This window comes from Canis lupus, chromosome 15 (genome assembly GCF_048164855.1).
Source record: "Canis lupus baileyi chromosome 15, mCanLup2.hap1, whole genome shotgun sequence".
NCBI lineage: Eukaryota > Metazoa > Chordata > Mammalia > Carnivora > Canidae > Canis > Canis lupus.
This window is the reverse complement of record NC_132852.1, coordinates 34,966,379-34,991,328: the sequence shown is the minus strand read 5'-3', so window position 1 is coordinate 34,991,328 and position 24,950 is coordinate 34,966,379. Positions and strand designations below refer to the sequence as shown.

Below are 24,950 nucleotides of genomic sequence, written 5' to 3'. Positions count from 1 at the left end.
CAACCTCTATTGCAATTTTCGAAGATACTTTTGGCAGACAAAGAACTGCAGCCCTCAGATCTCTTTCCAAGAAAGGACTTAGCAACCCAGCTTCAAGGAATGTGGTTAGCTGATAACCTCCAGCTGTTGGTGCCTTCAGCTCCACCTCAGCTCAAAAGCTGAGAGTTCCCAGCCAATGTCTGAGCAAAGTTGCGGAACCAAGGCCTGACCACTCCTGCCCAGCATGGCACTCCTCTTAGAGAACAATGTTTGCTTTGGAGCTCCTCACTGGCCTGGCAGAGACTTAGAACTGCAGTCTGAGGGTTCTCTTGCCCCACCTTGCTTTCTCTTCTGTCCAAATGTTACTCCTCAATAAGCCTTAATACATGAAGCACGGGGGATTTTTTTTTTTTAGGGCATGAACTTTTGTTTTTAATTTTTTTTTTAATTCAGTAAACTCAACCCACAACATTGGGCTTGAACTCATGACCCCAAGACTAAGAGTCATATGCTCTTCTGACTGAGCCAGCCAGGTGCCCAGGGCATAAACTATTCTTTATGATACTATAATGGTGGAAACATGACACTACACATTTGTCAAAACCCATATAATTTTACAGCACAAAAAGTGAACCTTAATGTAAACATTAAGGAAAAATCACTTAGGAGGTCAAGAGATCCCAGGTTGGGATGCAGATGGACAAAATAATCTAACTGTATTACAAATCTTCAAAACACCTTTACTTGCAGTATTGAGGGGAAAAGGGTGCTGACCTACGTAACTTTGGAAACAAGTGGAGTCTGTAAGACTAAAGGTCAAAGAAACTACACATTAAGCACTGTATTCCAGCTGATAAAGTTGTTTCCCTTGGGAGCACATATTCATAAAGTCTAATACCACTATCCATGTATATTGCAATTGAACAATGATAAATGGATGGAAGGTGGTGGGAGCCAGGTTTCTCGACTGAAGTAGGAAGTTACTAGTAAGCAAAGGGAGGTCTAGAAGGAGCCATGTGGTTATAGATTAGAGCCAGAGACATAAGTATGAATCCACATTTTGTTCCATATAGATTCAGATGGTTACATATAGAAATATTTATAAGTATGTGTATATACATAGCTGAGTATACACACATGTATCTTGCTCTATTAGCTGAGGGGGCGTGAAAGCAACAGCACCTCAGTAGCAACAAATTTATATATATATATATATATATATATATATATATATATATATATATATATCACCCAGAGCTTGGTTTTCAATTCCTTTCTCCAATAAAAGGAACCAGGGCTACTTGGAGAAATGGGTAATTCTAGGACTGGGGCAAGAAATGTATAGATGATGGAGCATCTTATACTGCCAGAAATTAAGAGGTGTTCAAGAAAGAAACAAACACAACACCAAAACCCATGTTGATAGAAGTATAACATGGAGACATAGACACCAACTGAAAGTTTCTGATCGTCAAAGCTGAAATAAATTGGGAAATGAAATTATTAAATTAGAGTTGGGTTATAACCTGAAGTATGAAATCATTATGCATAAGTTTCTACAATATAAGTAAACAATTTAACAAATAAATAAATGAAAAGACAAATGTTTCATGAAGAAAAATTCCAACTAACTTATATAGACAGTCCAATCCCAATGAGGCAATTCTTAACTCTCTATTCTTTAAGCATGGGCAGCACATAGTGACTTCCTTCCAAAGAGTACCATATGGACAGAGGAAAACAAGAATTGCAGTGAAGAAATCTGACAAACACTGCCTCAGCCATGTGATCAAGGTAGACACCAATAGTGATAAGTCATGTTGACAGTATGTATCCTTGATATGATGCAAGGAAACAGTACTTTACTTCTGTGATCGTCCTTCTAAAAACCCATAACCACAGTGTAATCATGAGAACAACATAACACAAATTCCAATAGAGACATTTTACAAAATATGGGATCAACAGTCCTCAAAACTTCCTGGGTTGTCAAAAACAAGAGAAGTCTGAGAAACTGTCAAACTGAAAGTAACCAGAGGAGTTATAACTACTAAATGCAATATGGCACTCTCAATGGGATCTTGGAACAGAAAGTGGACATTAGGTAAAAACTAAAGAAATTAAATAAAGTATGGACTTCAGTTAATAATAATGAATCAATACTGGTTCATTAATTGTGACATAGGTAGCACACAAATGTTAATGTTAATTACGGAGAATTCTGGATGTGGGTTATATTGGAACACTCTATACTATCTTCATAATTTTTCTGTAAATCTACAACTATTGTAAAATAAAAGGCTTGTTTTTAAAAACACTCCCTTATATTGTTAAAATTAACTTCCTTATGTTTAGCTAACATCTGCCTGCCAAGAATCTTTACCACCTTTAGTGATGTTTGAAGATCTTCTGCCTAGATCCCTCCTACCCTAGATCTTCATGTGGCTGCCTTTATTGTCATTCAGGACTCACCTCAAGCATCATCACCTCTGTGACGGTGCTTCTAACTACTCAGTCTGAAGAAGCATCTCCACGCCCATCATCTTACCTTGTCTTGGTTTATGTTGAAATTATTTTTATTTTACGTATTGCCTCATAACCAGCCCCTCCCATGAGAGCCAGAACCTCATTCTTGCCCACAGCAATCTTCGTAAGAACCTAGAAGAGTCTAGGAATACAGTGAGCACTCAAAAAGATTTATTAGTTGAATGAACAAATTAAAAAATTGATCTACTTTCTTCTACATGATAGTTCTTCGAACATATGGATTTGCATTCCTCTAAGTTTTCTTTAGTTCAAGCTGGAAACCTCTAGATTCTTCACATGTGTCTCACTTGACATAGGCAACTGGTACTGGATGATAATACAATAGCAATAAAATTGTTTATTAACTTATTTAGTGCTTTTTCATATACTGTGAACTGTGGTAAGTAAGCACTTTTAAAACAGCTTCTCTTTTATCTGCACAAAATTTATGCTCCATAAGTCAGTCATTGTTGGATAATTTCTGGAATGTCATTATCCCCCTTAGAAATGGCCCCAAATCTGGACTCCACTGACTAAATGCATTCTGGACCGAGGAACCATTACCTTCTCTGATGTCTTTATCTATCAACATGACCTATTTGGGGGATCGGTTTGCTTAAGCAACATTGAAGCCATGCTTTTACTGTTGTCCTCTAGCCAGTGATGATCATCACACTGGTCTGTGATGAGATAAGGAGCTTGTAGCAGAATGTAAATCAACCACATCATGAAGGACACTGTTTAGCTCTGCTGGTTTGTCTTTCAGAGCAAGACCTTCTCAATGAAGGAAGCTGTGTGTTGGTTTATATTGATACCAGCTCTTCATCCTGTTGTGGACTCTGAGTGGCAGTTATCTAAGCCTCAATTCTCATCATTGTTTTCTTATTTTGTGTCATAACAGACAATATCTAGTGCATTCCTGCTGCCTACCAACTTCTAGCAAATGGAATACTCAGGGTAGAAATCCCACAAAGAAAACCCGAAGATTGCCCAGAAGGAAGGCAGTTAGTGAGAAGGTGTGAGAAGAAGGTGAGAAGATGGCATAATGGAAAAGTCCTTAGACTAAGTCCTATAACCTCTATTTTAGTCCTGAATCTGTCATTCACCAGCTGTGGGTAGGGAAATTTCCCTCTCTGGGTCTCATTTTCCTCATCTGGAAAGAAGGTGATGGAGCTAAGTAATTTCTTTCAGTTTTGTGCTTGGATTTGAACTCCTTGAGTCAAATGACTTCCACATACTAAATGTCCCCAGGCTAAGCCTTTCCACAACTTGCGTGTCCCCATCACATCTGCCACCATTTTGTTTCCCACAACATTTTGCTTGGTGACTACACAACCAACTTTAGAATGGGAAGGTCACAGTGAGATCCAGCAGCCAGGCCCAAAAATAAGGGAATTAGAATCTAGGGACTGAAAGGCATCTTCAGCAATATGTGTCTCCCAATGATGGAAGAATGCTTTAGTCAAACATAGAGGTATCAATAAATGCATGCCACTAAAATTGTTCTGGAATTTTCTGGTCCTGCATGTAAAGGGCTTGGAAGTTACTACTCTGTCCTAACAGCAAATAAAAATCTGAACAGACTGAAAAGTCAACAACTCTTCTTGGATCTGTAAGAGAGGGAAGGATACAGGACAAACCACTGCACCCAAGATTAGACGGACAAGTGAGTGCAGAAAGCCATTGCTTACCAGAGCAGAGATTCATAAGCAGAATCACCATGGCAATCATTTGGATATCCACAAATTGATTTTAAAGTTTATATGGAGGGCGCCTGGGTGGCTCAGTGGTTGAGCTTCTGCATTTGGCTCAGGTTGTGATCCTGGAGACCCGGGATCAAGTCCCACATCGGGCTCCCTACATGGAGCCTACTTCTCCCTCCACCTGTGTCTCTGCTCCTCTCTCTCTCTCTCTCTCTCTGTGTGTGTCTCTCATGAATAAATAAAGAAAATTAAAAAAAAATAAAGTTTATATGGAGAGGCACAAGGCCCACAATGGCCAACATGATTTTGAAGGAGAGGAACAAAGTGGTAGGACAGATACTACCTGATTTCAAGGCTTATTATAAAGCTACAGTACTCAAGACAGTGTGGTATTGGTGAAAGAATAGACAAATAAATCAATAGAACATAACAGAGAACACAGAAATAGAGCCACATACAAATAGACCCATACATACAGTCAAAGGAGCAAAGGCAAGACAATAGAGCAAATACAGTCTTTTCAACAAATGTGCTGGAACAAATGGACCTTATACCCTACACAAAACTGCCTCAAAATGGATCACAGACCTAAATGTAAATTGCAAAATGGGGCACTTGGGTGGTTGAGTTGGTTAAGCATCTGCCTTCAGCTAAGGTCATGATCTCAGGGTCCTGGGATCAGCCCCAAGTCAGGCTCCCTGCTCAGCGGGGAGTCTGCTTGTCCCTCTGCCCCTCTCACTGCTTGTTCTCTCTCTCTCTCTCTCTCTCTCTCTCTCTCTCTCTCTTTCTGCCTCAAATAAATAAAGAAATCTTTCAAAATAAAATAAAATGCAAAATTATAAAACATCTAAAAATAATATAGGAGAAAATCTAGATGACATTGGGTGTGGAGACGACTTTTTGATACAACACTGAAGATACAATGCATGAAAGAAATTATTAATAATTTGGATTCATTAAAATTAAATTTTTTCTGTTCTGGGAAAGACATTGTCTAGAGAATGAGAAGATAGGCCATAGACTGGGATAAAATATATGCAAAGGACATACCTTTTTTTTAAAGTTTACTTATTTTTTAGTGATGTCTACACCCAACATGAGGCTTTAACTCACAACCCCGAAGGATTTGAAAGTCACATGCTCTTCTGAGTGAGCCAGCCAGGTGCCCTACAAATGACACATCTGATAAAGGATTGTTATCTAAAATTTATGAAGAAGGGCCCCTGGGTGGCGCAGTTGAGCATCTGCTTTTGGCTCAGGTAGGGATCCCAGGGGTTCTGGGATTGAGTCTCGGCATCAGGCTCTCTGCAGGGAGCCTGTTTCTCCCTCTGCCTATGTCTCTGCCTCTCTCTGTATCTCTCATGAATAAATAAATAAAATAAAAAATAAATAAATAAATAAATAAGATAAAATTCATGAAGAACTTTTAAAACTCAACAATAAAGAAACCAGGAACCATTAAAAAATGAGCCAAAGACCATAACAGACATTTCAATCAAGAAGCTATGCAGATGGCAAATAAGCATTTGAAAAGATGCTCCATGTCATACATTATCAGAAAAATGCAAATTAAAACAACGAGATACTACTACACACTTATGAGAGTGGTCAAAATCTGGAACACTGACAACACCAAATACTGGTGAGGATATGGAGCAACAGAAACTTTCATACACTGCTAGTGAGAAAGTAAAATGGAACAGCCGCCTTGGAAGACAACTGGCAATTGTCTTGGCAATTTCACATAAAACTAAATGTACTCTTACCACACAATCTAGCAATCATATCCCTTGGTATTAATCGAATGGAGCTGAAAACTTATATCCATACAAAAATGCACACATACATTTATAGCATCTTTATTCATAATTGCCAAAACCTGAAAACAACCAGGATGTCCTTTAGTAGGTGAATTAATAAATAAATTGTGGTAATCCAGATAATGGAATATTTTTCAGGGCTAAAAAAGAAATGAGCTATGAAAAGACATTGAGAAACCTTAACTACATATTACTAAGTGAAAGAAGCCATTGAAAAGACTAAATGCTAACATGATTCCAACTATGGGGACATTCTGGAAAGGGCAAAAACTGTGGAGATAGTAAAAAGATCAATGGTTGCCAGGGTAGGGGGGTGTGAGGAGAGATAGATAGGCAGCGCATAGAGGATTTTTAGGGCAGTGAAAATACTCCGTATGAGTATAATGATGGATGTAAGTTATTATATATTTGTCCAAATGCATAGAATGTACACCACCATAGAATGAGCCCTAAGGTAAGCAGTGGACTTTATGTGATAATGATGTGTCAGTGTGGGTTCATCGTTGACAAAAACGGACCATTCTGGTGAGTGTTCTTGATAATGGTGGAGGCTATGCATGTGTGGGGGCAGGAGACATGTGGGAAATCTCTGTTCCTTCTCCTCGAGTTTTTCATTAACCTAAATCTATTCTAAAATAATAAATTTTTTTAAAAAAATTGTTCTGAAGGGATTCATTGGTGCCTCTCTCACTCTCTGTAGTAAGCTGAATAATGAATGACCCCAAAGATATCAGGTCCCACTACCTGCAACCTATGAATGTGACCTTATTTAGAAAAATGTTATTTTATTTGCAAATGTAATTAAGGATTTTGAAATGGACATATTCTCTTCTATTATCTGGGTGGGCCCTACATGCAGTCACAAGAGTCCTTATAAGAGGGAAGCAGAGAAAGATTTCACACACAGAAGAGGAATAGGCAATGTGACCACAGAGGCAGATAACTGAAGTGATGCGGCCACAAGCTAAGGAATAGTGGCCACCACTAGAAGCTGAAAAGGCAAGGCACAGATTCTCTCTCTCTTTGGAGCATAGTGGCCCTATTGAGACCTTGATTTCTGCCTAGTAATGCTGATTCTGGACTTCTGGCCTCCAGAATGCTAAAAGAATAAATTTCTGCTGTTTTGGGGTTGTTTTATTTTTTTAAATATTCATTTATTTATTTTAGAGAGAGAAAGAGCAAGCAAGGGGGGAGTAAAGGGGGAGGGAGAGAAACAATCCCAAGCAGACTCCTTGCTAAGCAGGGAGCTCGATGTAGGGCTTGATCCCAGGACCCTGAGATCATGACCTGAGCTGAAACCAAGAGTTGGATCCTTAGCAAGGGCAGCCCTGGTGGCTCAGCGGTTTAGTGCTGCCTGCAGCCTGGGGTGTGATCCTGGAGACCTGGGATGGAGTCCCACGTTGGGCTCCCTGCATGGAACCTGCTTCTCCCTCTGCCTGTGTCTCTGCCCCTCTCTCTGTGTCTGTCATGAATAAGTAAATAAAATCTTAAAAAAAAAAAAAAAAGATGGATCCTTAGCCAACTGCACTACCCAGGCAACCCCAATTTAAACTCCCAAGTGTGCAATCATTTGTTGTAGCAGCCACAGGAAACTTATACATTATCTTCCTAAATTTCACCTTCCCTTCATATAGATTTTTCTTCCTGTGATAAAGCCACTCACAGGTATCTCTGTCAGGACCCTGGCAGCTAACACTCCCCAGTTTGAGAGTTTAGTAAAGGGACTGTACAGGAAGGCCGGGTAGAGTTTGAGACCTCAAAAGAGTGTAGTTTCACAGAGCTGAACAGTCGGGGAGCTTTGGGCACCACCCTAGGCCTGAAGGCTTGGGGGACAGAGCCTTGTGGAGCAAGAGGGCTGTCTGACAGAGCCGTGCCTGCAGGCAGGGGACACAGTTGGCCCACAGCAACGCAGAGATAGCAGGTGGGATACACACCTCATATCACTCTCTCCCCTTGCTCTGATTTCCTGCCAGGGCCTCTGTTGCCTGCCTCTAACCAGAAGTCAAATGCGAGGGAGCCATTCAGGTAGCATCCTGGACACACAGAACAGTGGAGAAGAGTAGAGAGTGGATTTATAAGGGCAAATGGAAGTAGCTGGCACCCATAAAACCTCAATCCCTTCTCACGACCATCCATTAACAGATTGGCTTTGTGAGATAGAAAGCCCCGTGAAACGCCGGGACACCTGCACCCCGATGTTTATAGCAGCAATGGCCACGATAGCCAAACTGTGGAAGGAGCCTCGGTGTCCATCGAAAGATGAATGGATAAAGAAGATGTGGTTTATGTATACAATGGAATATTCCTCAGCCATTAGAAACCACAAATACCCACCATTTGCTTCGACGTGGATGGAACTGGAGGGTATTATGCTGAGTGAAGTAAGTCAGTCGGAGAAGGACAAACACTATATGTTCTCATTCATTTGGGGAATATAATTAATAGTGAAAGGGAATATAAGGGAAGGGGGAAGAAATGTGTGGGAAATATCAGAAAGGGAGACAGAACGTAAAGACTGCTAACTCTGGGAAACAAACTAGGGGTGGTGGAGGGGGAGAAGGGCGGGGGGTGGGAGTGAATGGGTGACGGGCACTGGGGGTTATTCTGTATGTTAGTAAATTGAACACCAATAAAAAAAAAAAAAAAAAAAAAAAGGAAAGCCCCGTCGATCCTAGCTCTGTGGCCTTGGGCAAGTCCCTACTTCCCTAGACAGTCTTCTTATCTGTAAAACGAGGGATTTGGACTACAAAGTCTTTAAGATCCCTCTCAACTCTGATGCTCGGGATTCTAGAAGCAGACTGAATGCCTTACCAGGCAGAGGCTGATGTGTGCCCAGAGTCCTGACAGCTGTTTACTTACTAAAATATAAGCAGCCTCTCTTTTCCATGACGCATCTCCGTATCTGTGTGGGGATGTGCTGTGCCTGTTGGTTCCCGAGCCACTCCAAGGAAAGGAGCAGGCTGTGTTCACTCACAGTGTGGACATATCACAGGTGTGCGGGGAAGGAAAACGTGTGGCCAGAAAACCAGATCCGCCCCTGGACAGCCGACTGCATGATTCGGGGAGGCAGGCAGAAAGGCAAGCCACTTACCCAATGGCCAGGATGCAGTCTGGGGGACATCTGTTTGTGCCTCAAGAAAAACTCAAGGGGACCTCAGCAGCTGTCAGTGGCTGGTGCAGCCCTCGGACTGGCCCGGCAACTCCACTGGCAGGCCCAGCACAGGGGTGGCTGCCAGCAACCACACAGATGGTAATAATTAGCCAGAAAGCCAAACCATGGAAAGTTCCAAGGGTCCAGGAGAGCCCCACATTGAACAATGAACATATACCAAGCCTTCCTCTGCTGCCTTGAGACATTTTGTTCTGTATTATGTCTGCCTTTTCTACCACTCCTGTCTGCTTCTGTTTGGAACCTCTTTTTCAAAATGGAGGATGAGGCAAAGGAAGAGAATATCTTCACTAGCCCTCCAGGCCTGAAAGTATAGGAGGTGTAAGCCCCCCGCCCCTCCTCCCCCATCCACATATACCTTGGGTGGCCTGGGATAAACAGTAGGTTTCCTCTCCTCCCCCAGACCTACCATCATCATTAATTAGGACCCTCCCTAACTCCTGACGGGCCCCCCATGAGCACTGCTTTCTAAGTGTGTGATTTGGGGGTCAGGGGTCTAACAAGAACCTATATCCCTAAATCCTTAAAAGCCCTCCCCAAACTGCTGATTCCTATATTCCATGGTCAACTTGTTCTCAGCAAAACCATTTGAATCTCATCATACACACAACCCACTCTTGGGAAGCATGTGGTTTAAGGTTGTTCAGTGAGTTAAGGGCCCGAAGGTCCTGTTGGAGATAAGGAAGGAAAAGGAGTCTGCATGTGAGGGTCTGAGAAGGTGGGTGGGCGCGGGCCACCAGAAAGGACAACAGACAGAAAGAGAGGGCCCTGGGCACTGAGGGACAGCCTCACCCACTGCACATACCGCCTAGAGCTATCCCGGTTGAGTTGGTGCTATAAATGTTTTCTGAGAATTCAGATAAGCAGCTTCTCTTTCAAGAACACAAGAGATAAGAAACATCGCAGAGGATCATAGGGAAAGAGAGAGGAACCAGAATGGGAAGTCATCAGAAAGGGAGACAAACCATGAAGGACTCAACCCTAGGAAACAAACTGAGGGTTGCTGGAGGGGAGGGGGTGGGAGGCTGGGGTGCCTAGGTGATGGGCATTCAGGAGGGCACATGATGTGGTGAGCACTGGGTGTTATGTGCAACTGATGAATTAGTGAACACTGCATCTGAAACTAATGATGCACTATATGTTGTCTAATTGAATTTAAAAAAAAGAAGACAAGAGAAGCTTGCACTGAGGACCTCAGAGCCTCAGAAAAGAGCTTGCTTTCCAGTGATGGGTAGATTTTAACCATGGAATGCAGTTAGGGGATGCCTGGGAGGGGCAGTGGGGAAGGTCTCCCTCCTCCAAAATGCTTCTCCTATTCCTTGCCACCATGAAATCTAAGTCTCCCACTAGAGCCGAACTTGCATATTAATTCATTTAGTAATCACTTCGGAGGGGTTTGCTAAAACTCAAGCACTGGCCAAAGGGAGTTCTGGTGGACAAGAACAAGGATTAATTTTAGTTACAGGGTACTGAGGGGATTAGAGGCAGAGTAGGGCTCCTGGGAGGCTACAGCTGGGACCTTCTCTTCTTATCAGAAAGTGACAGAGATCCTTGCAGAAAAGGAGGGAGGAATCCCTGGACGTAGGGCCTCTGGGAGAGCGTGGGGGCAGGTTAAGGTGGCAACCGCCTCCACAGGTTTACCCACGCTCGGCCCTGCCTGATAACACGCTTGCTTACATGCAGGTGCACTGTGCCCACCCCCACCCCCATCAGGTGCCCTTTGTATCTTCTGCCACCTATTATCCAAAATGCCTGAGTGCTGTACTCAAACCTCATGCTGTGGGTGTTACTGCCCCTCCATCCTCTTCCAAACACAGCACATTTCAAACAGACTGAAATGGACTAAGTCAGGAAGGATTAGATCTACTAGAACCAAACTACAAGATTGAAGCACCTGCAGGCAAACCAGACAGTCCTGAGTCGGTGCCGACCCTAGCACCTGCCAGCTCTGCGTGTTTGTGCACATCCTTTCCTCCTCTAGACCATGCCTTCCTCATTTGTAAACCGGGGATAATAGGAGTAGTCACTTGATGTGCAGTTTTGAAGATTAAACAAATGAGAAAATGCATATGAAGCCCTTAGCACAAGGCCTGGCTCCTAGTAAGTACTCAATAAATGTCAGTTACTCATTTATTTCTTGCCTACTTTTACTTCCAGTAAAGGTTGCCAAACTGATGTGTATGACTTTCAGAATCATTGCAAATCTAATCTAGATTTAAGTTCTGCTCACAGATCTGTCCTTTGAAAAAGCCACAAAATTCTTTTGTAATTCATGATCTCCTTACTGTTTTTTTTGTCTGCTATATTTAGCTCTTAAATTTCATATCTCAGCTTGAAATCTTAAAGTCATCCTTCCAAAAATACAAGGGGTTCAACCAATGGTATTTAATCACTGAAAAAAACAGCAAATTTGTTTTTTGAATAACAATAGGTCAGAGATGGAACTAATTTCAATAACTTCAAAGATAAATAATTGTACTTCATGTAATCAAAAGGTCCAATTTGACAAGATGATCCTAAAGACTAGTTGTTTCGGTTCTACCTCTTTAATCTCTGGGAAAACATCTCAGTTCTTTCTGGTAGGTCTTAAGACCTAAGGTACGTCTCTTGGGGACTCTGGTCCTTTCTGATTGGAGTCCAGGAACAACCGTCTCCCCCAAGCTCACAGTTGAAATTATTAGTGTCCATCTTATATTCTTGAACACCAGTTACTTATTTCCAGATGGCTGCCCCACTGTCTAAGGTTAATCCAAAAACCTCTTTTACACATAATAATATATTCACTTAGTGTTTACTATGTGCCAGACACAGTTCTAAATGCTTTTTGTGGACTAGGTCATCTTATCATGATGATAGCTCTGTGAGATAGATACTGTCATTATCATCCCTCTACATGGGATATCTCTACTTTAATAATTTGCCTACGAATGACCTAGCCAACATGTGGGAGAACTAGGATTTGAACCCGAGGAGTCTGGCTACGTAGCTGCTCTTTCCCGCTAAACCATACCACCCCTGAGAGAAGAGGTGAAGTTTATAACCAGGATACAGCTTGAACAGAAATCCCGACTCCACTCTTTCACAGAAGCACCCTTGCTTCCATGGAACATTCTGTCCTAACCCTGTCACTTTGTTCTTCCCAGCCTTTTCTCTGGGGTATCCTTTGCCAAAAATATGAACAAAACACACTCACAATGATATCCCTCTTACCTCTGTCAAACAGAGCTGCAAAAATATTTGAGGCAGTGTGGCTGAGACTTGGAGGATGAGGCTCCAAACCCACGGTCAGCACTAACTGGCTGGGTGCCCTTGAGCATGTGCATTCATGTCTCTATCTTTCGATGCCATGTCAGCATTTTCGATGCGGAACATGCCGAACCGCCTTATAGGGCTTTTGTGGGGATTACATGAGCTAATCCATGTCTTGTGTCCATCAGAGTGCCTGGCTCCATCAGCAAGCTGTTATCATTAAAGAAGATCAATAATAGCTATTATGACAATAGCCAAACTGTGGAAGGAGCCTCGGTGTCCATTGAAAGATGAATGGATAAAGGAGATGTGGTTTATGTATACAATGGGATATTACTCAGCCATTAGGAATGACAAATACCCACCATTTGCTTCAACGTGGATGGAACTGGAGGGTATTATGTTGAGTGAAATAAGTCAATCGGAGAAGGACAAACAGTATATGTCCTCATTCATTTGGGGAATATAAATAATAGTGGAAGGGAATATAAGGGAAGAGAGAAGAAATGTGTGGGAAATATCAGAAAGGGAGACAGAACATAAAGACTCCTAACTCTGGGAAACGAGCTAGGGGTGATGGAAGGGGAGGAGGGCAGGGGGTGGGGGTGACTGGGTGGTGGGCACTGAGGGGGGCACTTGACGGGATGAGCACTGGGTGTTATTCTGTATGTTGGCAAATTGAACACCAATAAAAAATAAATTTATTATTTAAAAAAATAATAGCTATTATGATTATTGACCATGCAGTCCCCAACTGTGAGCAGAGTTGAGAAGGGCACATTCAGAAAAGACGCAGAGAGAGGCCAGGTTGTAACCTAAGCTCTCTGCTGCTCTGCCCCTTGCCAGTCCCTGTGCGGGAGGAGGGCGGGCTGCCTGAGATGGCCCACAGCCCCCCTGGGCACCCCGTAGCAGGAGATGATCACTAAGTAGGAGGTGGTGGGAGGGCCGCGTGAGAGCGTAGACAGGGAAGCTAAGAATCCTTCTGTGAATCAACTCCACTCCATAAGCGGTCACTTTCAGCCCAGATGCATTTCTTGTTCCAGGTTAGCAGGTGCTGAAAATTATTTTCAAAACTTTCTTCCAACTGGGCACCCCAACATACGAGTCAGTAAAGGTAGAGCTGCTTTGTTGGAAGTGGGAGGAGGAGGCTCCTGGAACACTCATAGGCTCCTGGTTGAACTCCTTCCCAAAAAGACCCTGTGTCCCTTCTGAAAAGCAACAGTGTCTTCAGGCCACAGTTTGAGAACCATTTTTTTTTTTAAGAGAAACAAAGATACATACTACATGAGCCCTGCCCTTAGGGAGTTTGGAGTCCAGGGAGCTGGCAACTGCAGTCCTGCACTGGCTGCCAAGGAAACTCCAATGTCCCTCGTGGAGGGTACAGCACTCTTGCTAGCTCCTGCAGAACCTTGAGGCTTTCAGTTGCATGAGATCCTTCTACATTTATACCACACACTACAGGGACTGGGGAGAGCTTGCTTGTATTGTTCATTTCCTTCAATAAAATAGTCTCTTACAACTAATTTACCTCTCACAATACCTCTGTGATGTGGGGTTATTGCTATCCCATTTTACAGATGAGAAAACTGAGGATGAGGACATATAACTTATCTAGAGCCACCCAGCCAGGCAATGCTGGAACCAAGATTCAAATCCCGCTCTTCCTGGTTTCAGAGCATGGCAGCTGGGACTCAAAACGGAGGCTACCTCAGTGCAGGTCCCATTTCTGCCATGGACTAGTTGTCCCTCTGGCTTCAGCTTCCTCATCTGTCAATAAGGATGATGCCAATGACACCTACTGCCCTTAGAACAGTGCCTGGCACCCAGCCAGCGCTCGGTAAGAGTTGGCTGCTGTCTTGGGATCACCAACTAATAGGTTCTGATAAGTTTGCTCAGTTACCCTCTCATTTATCTGGCCTGTTAAAGAAGAGCACAATGTACTATGTGTGTGGCTAAGGAGCGCTGTGTGTGGTACAGGGATGTAAAAGCCATAGGAGTTCAAATGAAGGGCATAGAAGTGCTTCATTTATGACTGCTTCATAAATTTTTGAGTATTCCTTGTGCAGAAGCCATGTGGAGTTCTCGATGTCCGTCCATGTCAGCATGTATGGCACCAAGCCTAGCCTTCCAGCCCCGGACTGAGGAGCGCGTCCCCAGCAGAGCTAAGGGCCTCCTGGGTGGATGGGAACCTCTGCCACCGTCACCTGTGTCTCAAACTCCATGAATGCACAGCCCTGGTGCTCCAGGGCCCTGGGGGTCTGTGCCACATCCCCATACCTGGAGGGACAGCTGCAGAGTGTGACCACCTTGGGGGTGGGGGGGAGCAGCAGAGCATAGGGTCCTGGTTGCAGCACTTCACTCATTTCTCTGTCAATCTGTCCAGAGTTCAAGGTACAATGAACGCTCCTTGACTTCCAGGGACTCAGACAACACCACAAAATACACACACACACACACACACACACACACACACACACACAAAACAGAAATCAAGGAACTCTCAGAGTCCTCCCACGACATTTTCCATACCAGAACCCAAACAAAACATGTGCTTCCAGGAGCCGGAGAGTTCAAGCTCAATTGGGAAGGAGAGGGAGAGAGAAGACATCTGACCTTCTTGCCTGAGAGTCCGCCTACCCGGCCAGCACACGCACCCACCGGGCCAGCACACGCGCCCCCCCCCCCCAACCAGCACACGCGCCCACCCGCCCAGCACACGCACCCACCCGGCCAGCACACGCGCCCACCCGCCCAGCACACGCACCCACCCGGCCAGCACACACGCCCACCCGGCCAGCACACGCGCCCACCCGGCCAGCACACGCGCCCCCCCCCCCCGCCCAGCACACGCGCCCACCCGGCCAGCACACGCACGCAACGGGCAGCACACGTGCACACCCAGCCAGCACACGCACGCACAAAGCAGCACACGCACGCACCGGGCAGCACATGCGCGCCCCCAGCCAGCACACGCACGCACCGGGCAGCACACGCACCCACCCAGCCAGCCACACGCACGCACCGGGCAGCACACACACGCACCGGGCAGCACACGCGCGCACCCAGCCAGCACACGCACGCACCGGGCAGCACACGCACGCACCCAGCCAGCACACGCGCGCATCCAGCCAGCACACGCACCCACCCAGCCAGCACACGCGCGCACCCAGCACAGCACCCACGGGCAGAGCCCTCACAGCCCAAGGCTTAAAGGGCAAGCGCCTCCTGGTGCTCAGTGACTGTCCAACGACCGCAAGAACGTCCAGCTCCCTCTGCCCGGTTCCTACCTCTGGGGCCAGGGTCCCCGTGGTCTCTCTCCACCTCTGGCCCCACCTGCTACGGCAGCTCCATCATCCCTCCCGGGGAAGCGGCTCCGTCCTCGCTCCCCGGAGCCCACGCCGCTGCTCAGGGAGGGGTTCCGCGGAAGGAAGGCGAGGGCGGGCCCTGAGGTCACTGGCCTGGGAAGGGGATGGTCTCCCAACCAAGCACTCGGTCAGAGGGAAAAGGATGTTTTGTCATTTTTGGCTTGAACTTCCAGAGGCAGAACAGGAAATGTCCACGGGGGCTGGGAGCTCGGGGAGACGGGCCCGCGTCTCCCTCCAGCGCCGGCCTTCCGTGGGCTCTCCCCGCCGCGCCCCGTCGGCAGCTTCAAGCTCCGTCTGGACTCTGGTTTCCGCTGATGCTTTCCTTTAGCACATTTTTTAAAAAAATATTTTTTTGTTCTTAATGGAACGTCAGCTTCGTTCCTGACATGCTGGAAAATTTTTCCTCTGCCTCAACTTGGCTCAGGAACAACTTCTCCTTGTGAGAAAATTTCTCCTGTTACAACGTTCAGCTTTTTTTTTCCTTCTTCTTTTTTTTTTTTTTAAGAAAAAAGGACGCCTGGATGGCTCAGTGGTTGAGCCTCTGCCTTTGGCTCAGGGTGGATCCCAGGGTCCTGGGATCAAGTCCCACATCTGGCTCCCTGCAAGGATCCTGCTTCTCCCTCTGCCTGTGTCTCTACCTCTCTCTGTGTCCCTCATGAATAAATTAATAAAATCTTTTTTTTAAAAGCTATTTATTTTGCCAAGCTTTGTTCTAGGGACATTTTTGATAGATTTTTTTTTTTTCCATCTGAACCTCTGGATTTCAAGAACTATACACACCCATATTTCTCTTGACTGTTTTCCCCCTCTCTTCTAATGGAAAAACAACAACAGTAATAACTGGTAAAAGATTACAGTGAAACTGTCCTTAAACTCTGGTCTAGGTCAGCCTTGTCCCTGCTCACATCTCCACTCACAGTGCAGGGTGCAAGGAGTGTGGTAAAGAGCGGGAAGGCTGGTCTTCAAAGCCCTCACTTAGTTCTAGGTCTTTCTATGATGGTGACACAGGCACGGCTACCTTTCCCAAGAGAGTCTGGTTGCACATAACAAACCGTGTCCTCAGCCCCTCAGGGATGGGGCTGCAAGTGTGCTGGTTGTGATTCTTGGAGGCCGTGGGTGGGGGTGCATTGGGGTGAGAAGCCATTGTAAGATTCAGCTGTTGGTAATCACCCAGAGGGTGGCACATCTGTGAATTGTCAAATGCCACCACAAATTGGGAACCTTTAGAGTCTTGTTGACTCTTGCAATAAAACTCAGTAGTTCTCACAGTGCTAATTGGGGATTTGCTCACAAACAGGAAATGAGGACATCCCCTCTGCTCTGTTTATTAAAAGAAGGGGAGTAATAAACAAATTAATAGTGTAAGCAAGATAAGAATAATTTGGGGGGAGCCAGTTCATGAGGTTAGAAAATTTCAAATGTTCTAGAACTCTCCTTCATTTATAAAAATAATACATAGGCTGAGGGTAGCAATTTTTAGATTTTTGAGTTGATGTATTAATCACATATTGTTATCCAGTCAGCAAAGCGAGACTAACGTAGGTGATTTTTTGTCTATTCCTAGCTTGAGTTTTGTACCTAAACTCGAAAGTAATTAAAATGTGTTCATATTCTGAAATTTGGAGAGTCTGTCATTTCAATTTTGGTTTTGTGTGGAAATAATCATAATCAGCAAAATTTAACCCATCATTAGAGTATTTAACTAGTTGCCCATTTTGTTTCTTAACATAACAGTATATGTAATATACTATACTCCCTCACTTGGTTTTTATCCCCAAACGACCTCAAGAATCACACTCTGAAAGGACATAGACAGACTGAGTCTATTTGACATCTAAACAATAGACAAACTATGTTCTAAAAAGACTGACCATGCCCCTCAATGAGGGCAAGAGTCTAATTCCCCAGATATGGAGTGTGCAGTGTGGTGGACACAACTCACCACAGAGATGGGGGAATGTTGCCAAGCAGAACTGGTGGAGTGGCATTTAAAAAATACTTATTTATTTGAGAGAGAAAAAGAGAACGATAGAGTGGGGCATAGGGGCAAAGGGAGGGAGAAACTCAAGCAGATTCTGCACTGAGCTTGGACTCCCATGCGGGGGCTCCATCTCATGACCCTGAGATCAGACCCAACCGAAACCAAGAGTCAGATGCTTAACCCAACTGTGCCACCCAAGGTACCCCAGTAGGGTGGCATTTCTAATTCTTTTTTTTTTTCCCCTTGCAAAAACCCTTGGCTCACCCAAGGGCCAGTGGAAATTTATTTTTTGTCCTTTGTCTTTCCCCAAGTGGCTTTTCCTTGCAAAATGCCTGACATGACACCAGAGGGGAACCTGGGAGTGAGGGGCACCGCAGGGACTTAAATACAAGCTGGAGGGCAGGGCACAAGTGGGACAGACAAGAGATAGCATAAGGGACATGGCTTCTCAGGTAGAGACCAAAAGTTTGTTTTTCTGCAGGAAGAAGCTATGCCAGAGTGCATGGGGCTAGGATCCTGGGTGGGAGGGGGTGAAGGGAGAGGCCCCCAACCCTGGATTTGCACCCACATTCCCCAGAGGAGAAATAGTGACAGGGTATGAGGACCTGCCCTCATAGGCTCCAAACAGAAGGAAGAGAATAAGCCAGATGTGCTGCCTCAGGGAAAGGGAAGAGATGCTGGCAGAGTGAGGGTTAAGGCTGATGCCCGGCCTCTGGCACAGTGGGCCTTCCGCCTCTGCCTGCCTTGGGGAGGGGCACGGTGGACAGGCAACACATGGGCCTGGCTCTGGCATGGCAGGGGGTGGCAGGAGTAGGCTTCCTCTGGGCTCAAGGCACAGGCCCAGCATGGCTGCCCGCCCACCTGCTCTAGATGTGCTCAGACTCCACTGCAGCTGGACAGCTGGAGCTGTGAGTATGGAAGGGGCAGGGAGGAGTCAGGGAGGAGAGGAAAAGGTGGGCTGCTGGGCCCCTGTGGCCCCCATGCCCTTCCTGAGGTCCAGCCCAGGGCCCTGGATCCTGGGTCCTGGATCCCCTGGTCCCATTCCTGGCCCCTGACGCTGACTGCAGCCAGGGACTATAGAGGCCAGGGAGGCTCCCAGCTCTTGGGGAAGAGGTGGGGTGGAGATGGAAAAGGATGAGAGAAACCCACTGAGCATACATAGGGGGGCAAAGGAGGGAAAGAGGAGCCCTCATCTCAAAGAAAGGTGTGTGGTGGGGTATCTTTTAAAGTTACTTAGAGGCAGCAGCAGAGCAAGCCCACATCCCCACCCCAGTCAAAGGTCCTGGGTATCCTCCCTTGGGGACCTTGACAAAACCAGGGCTCAGGGCAGCAGGCAGATGGGCCAGAGGGAGATGGGGAGCCCAGGACACCCCAAAGCCGCAGACTCAAATGCCCCAGGAGAGGGGGGCACCTCTTGTCCCCTCCAGGAGCATCACCTGGAGAAGGTGCCCCCTCCTGTCCCACCCTAGGTGCCCCTCCTAGAATAGCCGCCACTAGCCGGCATCACAGGGGTGCTGTTGATCTTGAGATTGGGCCGCTCACCCCCTGAGGCTGCCCCAGGCCCCATCCGCTTCTTGATCTCAGCAGCCATGGTCATGAATGCCTGCTCAACATTGGCAGCATCCTTGGCACTTGTTTCCAGGAAGGGGATGCCCAGAGAATCTGCGAACTCCTTGGCTATGGTGTTGTCCACCACCTTCTTGGTGGTGAGGTCGCTCTTATTGCCTACCAGGAGTTTATTGATGTTCTCACTGGCATAGCAGTCAGTCTCGGGTAGCCACTGCTTCACGTTGGCCTAGGATTCCTGGTCGGTGACATCGTACACCACAATGATGGCATGAGCCCCCCGGTAGTAGCTAGAAGTGATGGTCTGGAACCGCTCCTGACCAGCTGTGTCCCAGATCTGAATTTGATGGTTTTGCCATCCAGCTGGATGGTTCGGATCTTGAAGTCCACCCTGATGGTGCTGATGTAGCTCTCCGTGTATGTGTCATCAGCAAACTGCAGAAGCAGGCATGACTTGCCCATACCCGAATCACCAATCAAAAGCAGCTTAAATAGGTAGTCATATTTGGGGTTCATGGCAGCGGCGGTGGCCCGCTCGGTCGCTCCCAGGCAGCTCTGCTCCGCCTCCCGTTTCAAGATCGGCATTTCTGATTCTTACCTGAGAGCAAGAGTCACTAGCTTAGTCAGTCACCTCTTTCCGCTTGCTAAACTAACAGCTTTGATATCATGAATGTAGACAGACGCCTAATAATTTTATGGGCAGCAAAAGACAGAGCTGAAGGTGAAATGAAAATCCCATCTTTTCAAGGTTAAAGCTAGACAAGATTTCACAAAAGGCCGAAGCTGGGATTGGTTTGTAGGTGAGAGATCATACTGAATTTAACCAGCTATATAGTGTTAGGATGGGTGCCAGCCATTTGAGGTCTCCTCAGATGGAAAACAATTTTAAGACAACAACTCCATAAGATGCAGTTTCTCTCATTTTATAGAAGGGATGCTGGGGTTCTGAGAAGTATATTTTGCAATTCTACTTGTCATTGTCAAGATTGCCTGTAATTAAAAAAAAGAAGAATTTTCATGATTTGAGTTTTTTGAAAAGATTCATTTTATTCATGCTGTCTGTCCAGTCGTCCAAATCCCCATGCTCCATGTTAGAACTGCAAATATCATCCACTTATTCATTCCAGGCAATGAACATTTAATGAATGTCTATGTACATAGTCTGGGCCAGGAGACAAATGCCTCAAACTCTGCCCTGGGGTTGTTTGTAATCTAGTAGGGGGAGGAAAGAGACATATCTGTAACATTGGATGCAACAATTCTACTCCTAGGTATATACCGGAGAGAAATGAAAACGTGTCCACACAGAAATCTGTACACGAGTACTTACATCAGCAGTATGCATTATAGCTGCTGATGGAAATGACCCAAATGTTTAACTAATGAGTGGATAAACAAAGTTGATATAGCTATAACAATAGAATAATATTCATAAAAAGAAATAAGTCCTGACACGTGCTACGGCCTGGGTGAACTCTGAATATACTAGGCTAAGCAAAAGCAACCAGACATAAAACACCACATAGGATATGATTTCAGTTAGGTGACCTATACAGAATGGGTAAATCTTAAGAGACAGAGAGTAAATAAGTGGTTGCCAAAGGCTGGGGAGGTGGTGTTGCTGGGGTTGATAGTTAAAACCACAGGGTTTTGGGGTGCCTAGGTGACTCAGTTGGTTAAACATCTGCCTTTGCCTCAGGTCATGATCTGAGAGTCCTGGGATTGAGTCTCGCGTTGGGCTCCCTGCTCAGCGGAGAGTCTGCTTCTTCCTCTCCCTCTGCCTCTGCCCCTCACGTGTGCACTTTCTCCCTCTCACTCACTATCTCTCAAATAGATAAAATCTTTTTAAAAACTACAGGGTTTCTTTAGGGGCTGAGGAGAATGTTCTAAAATTAATGGTGGCAGCGGTTGCACAACTTTGTGAATATATTAAAAACCATTGAATTGTATATTCTAAATAGGTGAATTTACGGTCCATGAATGATATCTAAATAAAGCTATTGCAAAACAATACACGTACCTGGAAAAAAAGTAACTGTATCTGTTTTATTTTGTAACCTACCCGACCCTGCAAAGTGCTGTATTCCACTGTATTCCAAGTCCAGTTTCTTATTTCCTTGGCTAATTCATTTTGAGGTTTTATTCTGAGAAACCCAAGACACTCAGAAAAGAAAAATATGATACTGGAGACTCAAGGAAAGAATCATTTCTTACAGGAGCAAATTATTCTGCATATTTTGATTCTTCGACAATCTGCTTTCCTTAAGAAAACCAATGTTCCCAAGCTTTTCCCATTCTGTCTTCTGCCAAAATTCATATTTGGGAAAAGGATTTTAAAAGTGTGATTATCCTGAAACTTAGGAAAAAATTACTGTCTGATTACTGTGTGCGCATTTAATTAATAAATGTTTGATTACCTTAAGCTATTGTAATAACTTCACTCGGATTTTTCATCTCTCAAAAATGATCAAACTTCTACTTATTCTGGGTACCCTTAAAGGTGCAGAAACCAAAAGTCTGGCAGAGGAAGCAAGCAAACAAATAAATGTTGGCAGTTCCAGGTGTTATAATGGGAAATACAGATATTATAAGGACCCCATTGAGACAACGAGTGAACGGTGTGGGGATTGGCTAGAATGGCAGGTGTGGTAACAAGAAGACCTGTGGAATCACTTCCATAATCGATGGAAGCCACCGAAAAGTTTGAAGCAAGAGAATGTCATGTTTTAGAAGCGATGTTCTGGAAGTATTGAGAATGGACACTGGTACTTTCACTCTAGAATTCCTGGCGAGTGGTGGAAGAGGTTTCATTATTATTGCTGTTGTTGTTTTATTTTGTTTTAGAATTTTAGAATTTTTTTCTTAAGCAGATGCCACACCCAGTTCCAAAGCCAAACTTGAACTTATGATCTTGAGATCAAGACCTGGGCTGAAATCAAAAGTCTGACACTTAACCGACTGAGCCTCTTAAGCGCCCCTGTTGTTTTATTTTAAAGGATGGAATATGTAGGGGTAATGTAGAAGCAGCTTTCTTTCCCTAAAATATGATATGCATGGATAGAGAAGAGAAAGACAATTCAGCTGCTCTTCTTTAGAATCCATGACCAGTCCAAGAAACTTCATTTTTCCCAGTGGGTCAGATGTCATTCTTGCATCTGTCCAGTAGATGGAGGTATTGCTGTTCCAGAAAGAAAACTCTTCCCAAACTTGGTCTTCAGTATTGGAGCTAAACCCCAAGAGTGGCTGCCATTTACTCCGTTCCATTGAGCGGCAGACAGGACAGCCCGGAATTATGCCATAGAAAGAGCAGCCGTATCCTAATCCGGACTCTTTGCCTTACTTAGTACAGTGTGATCTTGGGCACGCTATTTCGTCTCTCTGGACCTCAGCTACCTCATCCAAAAAGTGAGGGTTTCCCAGGTCCAGAATCTCTTGTCCACGTTTCCAAACTCCCACACTCAGAAAACCAGAAGCATTTCATAACTCACTTGGCAGCAAGACCTGACCTAAAGTGACCTGAAGTTATTATATATTTTCCTACTTAGTGTAAATATTCTTACATTTCGCTGCAAAAGGGTTTCTCTGTTTAATTACAAAGTGCCCCCCTCCCTGCCCACCGGGGGTGTGATATAATAAAAGGTATAATATGCAGAGTTAGCTTCCTAAAATCCGAAAACAATCGGAATCCTGCAGCATACCTGGCTTTTGGGTAAGAGCTCATAGATCTGCAATACTGATTGCAAGGGTGCTGTGGGGATGAAAGGAGGTGTCTAAAGCACTAAAGCACAACGTTGTGAAGGGTCCTCCAGGACTCTCCTCCTTGGCACCCAAGCCAATCAGATTTGGGGTCTGGCAAATAAGAGAAAGCTCAGGAGGAAACACAGCACATAATCCCTACTGATGCATTCATATCACTCATTCATATGACAAAGATACATTTGAGCACCTCCTATGTGCTCATTCTGAAAACAAGACACAGATGTAAATGTGCCCCAAGTATGTGTGGAGACAAGGATCGGGGGTCAGGATGCTAGCTAGCAAGGTGGGTGGTGGACAACTGGAGCAGTGCCATGCCAACGTTTCTATCATTACAGATGGATTCCTCTTCTATCTTTAAAAAGTCTTTTAAAATTCAAAGATTTCTGGGTCTCGCTTTTGTTACCTTAAAATCAGAGAATTTTGAGGCCGATAGAAATTTAGTGGTGACACCTCAGCTATCCTGTCAAAACCTTGCGGCGGTGGTTGATGGGCAACTAGAATGGGACAGCTCTGACGGCAGCTGGCTAATAACCCCCAGTGTGAGACTTGTGGACAGAGTGTAAGAAGGTACGCTAGTAAAATTTCTCCAACTTGGTTAGTTATCAGTAATGCAAGCACTTCTACAAAAGCAGAACTTCTGTCCCAAATACAAGGTATTCTCCACCTTCCCATGCCCCTCACTGGGCTTCCCGCCATCACACACCAGCTGCTCAAACCAAAGCCCTGGAAATCATTCTCTCCCTCCCTCATCTTTAACACGCAATCCATTTGTAAACATAGCCCTGGTCTGACCACTTCTCACTGTGAGAACTCAGGCCAAAATCACTGTCATCTTGCTGGGACTAAAGCTTCAGCTTCCCAGTTGGGTGCCTGCCTCTATTCTTGTGCTCCCTGGACATCATTCTCTTTTATGGCTGCCAGAACCATCTTCATCTCCAATGGTTTCTCACTGCCACTAGAGGAGGATCTGAAGTCCCTGTCCACCTCTCCAACCTTACCTTCCAGGCTGCAGCCACGCTGACCTTTATATCCCTCCAATATGTCAAACATTCACTGTTTCAGGGCCTTTGAACCTGTTACTGCCTCTTCCCCCAGATCTTCATACATAGGCCCAGCCCTGGCATGATTGGGGCCCAGGGTAAGGGCACAAATGGGGGCCCCCATACCACTAAGAACTGTTAGGTAGGATATGTTCTCTCCTCTTAACCATGACAAATGCCTTCATAATGATGAAATTGAAAAATATGTGTAAGTTTATGGTTTTTATGACTATAAATTAGCAAACTATACATGACAATTGAATGTAATTATTATTCTCATATTTGAGTGTTCTGTTGGCTGGTTGGTGATATTGTAACAAAGTAGAGACATACGTTATTCATAACTTGTTACATATTTATTCCATAGAAATTCACTCTTTGCTTTCATTTAAGTGAAATCACTAATGTAATCATTTTCAAATAATTTCTGTTCAATTGAGATGAATGATATAAAAGATTTTTTAAATGTTATTGTTCTCAAAGTGTACAAAACTTGAATATATTATCATTAAAGACACAGCTGAGGGATCCCTGGGTGGCGCAGCGGTTTGGCGCCTGCCTTTGACCCAGGGCGTGATCCTGGAGACCCGGGATCGAATCCCACATCGGGCTCCCGGTGCATGGAGCCTGCTTCTCCCTCTGCCTGTGTCTCTGCCCCTCTCTCTCTCTCTGTGTGACTATCATGAATAAATAAAAATTAAAAAAAAATTAAAAAAAAAAATAAAGACACAGCTGAGGGGTGCCTGGGTGGCTCAGTCTTCCTTGAACTCAGGTCATGATCTCAGGGTCCTGG

The 24,950-nt window shown here is 45.0% G+C and overlaps 1 protein-coding gene and 1 pseudogene across 8 annotated transcripts in view; both read right to left on the bottom strand.

Moving 5' to 3' along the window:
• TACC1 (transforming acidic coiled-coil containing protein 1) overlaps positions 1-16,100 on the bottom strand; it is a 120,195-nt gene extending 104,095 nt beyond the window's left edge. For 3 of the 8 annotated variants that reach the window (XM_072776510.1, XM_072776520.1, XM_072776523.1), the window contains exon 1: positions 15,734-15,879. The gene's annotated coding sequence lies outside the window, so the exon portion shown is untranslated. Of the gene's footprint in view, positions 1-15,733 lie in introns of all 8 variants that reach the window. The other 5 variants (XM_072776502.1, XM_072776515.1, XM_072776516.1 and 2 more) reach the window with 5 other exon arrangements.
• A 2,598-nt stretch (positions 16,101-18,698) lies between these two features.
• On the bottom strand, positions 18,699-19,953 carry LOC140605528 (ras-related protein Rab-1B pseudogene; annotated as a pseudogene).
• Between the last annotated feature and the right edge of the window lie 4,997 nt (positions 19,954-24,950).